Here is a 4924-nt window from a genome sequence, read left to right as displayed (position 1 = left end):
TATCTAGGTGCCTCCTCTCATTTTCTGTCACTTAGTCACTTTATAATTTTAGGCAGAGATATATCTAGGAAATTAAAAAAATGAAAACCAGAATCCCCTTCTGGCATTGTTGGTCTGCAGCAAGGACATCCTCAGGACCACTGCTTTGGGGGCCTGATCCACCTGACCAGTTTCTATCTCCTGTTTGTATCACTGAGAGGAACAGCAATCTTTAGCTGGGGTCTCTAGGTGGGTTATCTCAGCCTCACCTTGGGGCTTCTTACCTCAAGGAAGGGTATGCTAAGGCTTATCTCTGAGAGTCGGGTAAGGATTGCGTGAGGCGATCTATTTAGAGCCTGCAGAGCTCAGCATGAAGTATCACTTAATATGATTTATAATAAAACAGGAAAGCCTTCACATACCAGAGCATTGAGGAACTACAATCAGCTGCTGATGAGAGAGGATGTGTGTCCGATGGGAAGAACAGCAAGACAGCCCGGACAGCACCATCAGAAGGTTACACGGCTACCGGCAACACGGGCAGTATTTTGTTTATTGCACAGCTGTAGCAATTAAGGATGAGAAACTTAACCAGGAAGACCAAAGGCCAGTAGACCTGGACTTTAGACCTAGGTCTTCTGGACAATTAGCTTGGTGTTTTTCCTGCTATATAATCTGCTGAGAGAGAGAGAAAGAGAGAGAGAATACCTATCAACCAGTGTGCCAGTGATAGCCTTCCTTAAAGTGTAGCTCTTTCTGATATAGCACAACAGATTTCAAAATAGCTACTTAATTCATTAATGAGCAAAAAAGGCAAAAGAGTAACAAGATCCAAAGAGGATATGAGAAGAAAAAATTCATATATAAGAACCTACTCTGAAAGAGAACTATACCACTCTATTGGCAGGGGTCCCAGAGGAAAAACAAAGGGAGATAGCAAGCTCAACACCAGCATCCATCTCTCTCTGCTACCTGTTTATGGATGCAATATGACCAGCTCTCTCATTCACCTGCCTCCACGTCTTTCTTGCAATAATAACATATAGCCCTTCAAACTATAAGCCAAAAAGCAACCTTTCCTCTCTTGTGTTGCTTCACGTTGAGTGTCTGGTCTCAGCAACAAGATAAATAAGCAAAACAGGGATGTCCAAAGGCCATATCCAGATACCTATGCTCAATGTCCAAACAGTATTGGATTGATTCATACATTTGAATGCATGCACAAATTAATTATTTCCCCCTCCTAAAAAATTGTAAACACAACTGCCTTAATCACAGTTCTCTTGCTGTGGAGACACCATGACCATGACAACTCATAAAAGAAAGCATTTAATTGGGGATTGCTTTCTGTTCTAGAGGTTTACTGCCTTGTCATCATGGTGGGGAACATAGGGCTTGCAAGCAGAAATGGTGCTATAGAAGTAGCTGAGAATCCATAGAAAGAGAGAGGCACTGGGCCCACCTTGAGCTTTTATAACCTTAAAGCTCAACCCCTGTGGCATACTTTCTTTAACAAGGCCACACCTACTAATCCTCCTCAAGTCATGCCATTCCCTAATGACTAAGCATTCAAATATATGAGCCTGTAGGGGCTATTCTTACTCAAACCAGCACAGCAACCAAGTAGCATTATTTCCTATTAGCCTCAAAGACATAGTTGAGATCCCCATCTTCAAAGAGAGGGATTTATCAGTAGATTCTGGAAGTGTCAGCCTCTCCAGGAAAGTGCCCCACAGCCACTTGACTTACTGAAGACTGCAGGAAATTTATTTCTTAGTCAAGAAAGAATGGTCTTTCTCAAGATAAAATAGGAGAGCCATGTTGACTCACATCTCCTCCTATGAAGAGACTCTCTTGCCATATATTTAAAGAGAGAGAGAGAGAGAGAGAGAACATGGGACCCACAAAAGTCACTGAGAAAAATTCAACCTGGCAGGGAAGAAGTCAGTGACATAATTTGTTCAATTAAATATGTTCTCTGTACTTGTCTTTTTGAGTTTTAGCCAGTATAACACAGGCCAAAGTGCAGACAACTGCTGATGCTCAGAAGGGATCCTGGTATACCAGGGCTTCCTGTAGCCCAATGCCACAGCACAGATGTGCTCTCTGCTCTTACTCTAAATTTACATCCTGTCCTCTATGTATACCATCAAAGCAGAGGGTGTCAGATGTGACCTATCCCTTTGGGTATCTCAAAAGCCTGTCAGTGCCTTGAGCAGAGAAGGAATTTCATAAATGTCTATTTCCTCTTACCATGAAACCTCTGAGACATGACATGATGTCCTTTGACCTCTAAGTTCCAATTGCAGCAACAGGGCAGAAGCCAGCATCACGCCTCTGAGCTCAAAGAAGAACGCTGGTTACCTTACTCTGACAGAAAGTCAATGGGAGGCCATATGATTTGTAGAACCTGGCTTTATCAAGCAGAGATAGATGAACAAAGTTAGACTGGCCTCTCAGGTAAGGTGGCACTGGTCCAGCAAGCCACACTGAAAGGCAAGGCAGATGGAGCATGGCCATTCTTAATGCCATTTCTGAAGGGAATTTACTCCCAAAGCTTTGATCTTGGATGTTATGATTGCTGAGGTCTGCATCTTTCCACAGTAAGACTTCAGGTTGGCTAAGAGCCAGTATTGCTCTCTTTTTTCTTACTCTCTCTTAGTCTCTTTATCTTTTGTATTTTTTCTCTCTCCTCCATTCTCCCCTCCTCCCTCTCTCTCTATACACACACACACACACACACACACACACACACACATATGCATATATAGGTATGTGTGATATGAATATTTTAACTAGATACATCTAATTCTTAAACTATGCTCACATGAAACTTTTTGAAACATATGAAAACATGTTCAGAAATTTGCAAATCCCCAACTAGTACTCATCTTTTTCAAGTCAAACTGTTTTTCAAAATGCTCTACCTCCCATTGTGTGCGAGTAGTATAAGCAGAGGATTTGTGTTCCCAGATCTTGAATTGACTGCACATTAAACTTCATAATGCCACCTAAGCCTAGAGATGACAAAAGATAGCAAGTTTTGATTGAACTCATGTTGGAACACTTCCACACATAAATGTGGCCTGTGACTGCTTCCATGTCACAACCAAAATGAACGGTGTAACAAAGACATTATGATTTAGGCAAAACCTAAAATACTCATTATTTTGAATTTTGAGAGGAAAAAAGAATGTATCTGAACTTTTGACCTGGGACCTTGACATGTTTTTTTTTCTAAACATTTTTTTAATCTCTTCTAGGTAAACAAGACAGGTAGTTTGCATGGCACACTCCTGCAATGCCTGAACAAAGCTTCACTAAAGACGATAACAGAAGAAAGATATACACTGGGAAATGGCTCAGTGATTACAAGCACTTGCTACTCTTCTACAAAACCCACTCCCAGCATCCATGTTGGGTAGCTCACAACTGCCTGTAACTCCAGCTCCCAGTAATACAACTCTTCTCTGGCCTCTGTGGACATGTGTATCCAAGTGGCTTATGCACACAGAGAAAAATACACTCTCATAAATAAAAACTAAATTAAAATTAACACAAATAAATACCAAAATCTCCCATTAAAGTGAATAACTTTGTGGGCATTCTACTAGCATATTTTTATTTCTCTGTCATTCATGTTCTCTGTTGCTGCCTCTGAGATTCTTGCCCTATTATAAGAGAAATATTTACTGGCCCTCAGCAAGACAATAGATTCCACTATTTTGATTTAGACAATAGGGTTAAAAAGAGAAAAGACATAGGAAGTGGATATACTTCATTTCTTCAAGATTATGATAGGCATATCTCCATAATTCTGTTTTCTGATCTATATAATGAAGATACCAATGCCTATCTTCCGGGTTTGGAGCAGAGAGTGAAAGGAAGGAATCCATATGAATGGAGGCCTTGGAATGGAGGCCATATGAATGGAGACCACGCAGGCACGAGGGACCCCAGGTAAGACACTGTTCTTCGTGCTTCTTCAGGTGCATCATCAACAGATGGAAGAGAGAATCTCAGGCATAGAAGAAGTTGATATGTTGGTCAAAGAAATGTTAAATTGAAAACGTTGGTCAAAGAAATGTTAAATTGAAAACGTTCCTGACACAAAACATCCAGGAAATATGGGATGCTATGAAAAGACCAAACCGAGGGATAATATGAATACCTGCCGCTTGAGGTGTTACAGGTGTGGCTGCTGTGTCATATGAGCGTCGGCAGGTGGCAGAGAGGAGAGAGGCTATGTCAATGTTCAGTGTTCTCCCCTATGAACATCTGAATGATTAGGAACCTTACATTTTCTGAAGTAAAAATAGCTTGAGATGACCACCAGTTCAGTGCCAGGAAGGCCTGAATGGGCTCACAGTATGGGAAAAAAGCCAGAGACTAGAAGGACCCCGCCTGGGACCCCTGGGCCTCAGGCAAGAGTAAGCCCAACATATAATGACTCTTGCAAGGGGCCCCTGGGGTGAGCACCTGTGATGTCATCATTGGTCTCTGCCACCAGGAACTCCAGACAAAAGGAACCCTACCTCATTTCTCTCTCTTGCTCTCTCTCTCCCTCCCTCCCTCTCTCTCTCCTATCTCTTTTCTATCTTGCTATCTCTCTCTACCTCTATCCAATAAATCTCTTTCATATGATATCTGCTGTGTGCATGGCATCATTTTTAAATAAATACAACTGGGTGAGGGAAGAAATAAACAAATTAAAGACTTCCTAGAATTCAATGAAAATGATGGCACAATTTACCCAAACTTATGGGACACCATAAAGCAGGGCTAAGAGGAAAGTTCATAGCACTAAATGCCTTCATAAAGAAATTGAAGTGATCCCGTATTAGCAACTTAACAGATCACCAGAAAGCTTTAGAAAAAAGAAGAAGAAGAAGAAGAAGAAGAAGAAGAAGAAGAAGAAGAAGAAGAAGAAGAAGAAGAAGAAGAA

At 41.3% G+C, this 4924-nt stretch overlaps 1 non-coding gene across 1 annotated transcript; it reads left to right on the top strand.

Moving 5' to 3' along the window:
- The first annotated feature begins 4149 nt into the window (after nt 1–4149).
- Nucleotides 4150–4281, top strand: LOC129669115 (small nucleolar RNA SNORA17). The gene has a single exon (XR_008718998.1). It is a non-coding gene; the product is annotated as a small nucleolar RNA SNORA17 (small nucleolar RNA).
- The last annotated feature ends 643 nt before the right edge of the window (nt 4282–4924 follow it).

This window comes from Psammomys obesus, unplaced genomic scaffold (genome assembly GCF_907164565.1).
Source record: "Psammomys obesus unplaced genomic scaffold, mPsaObe1.curated_primary_1811, whole genome shotgun sequence".
Taxonomy (NCBI): Eukaryota; Metazoa; Chordata; class Mammalia; order Rodentia; family Muridae; genus Psammomys; species Psammomys obesus.
Note: the sequence above shows the minus strand (reverse complement) of the source record. Positions and strands in the feature narration are given on the sequence as shown.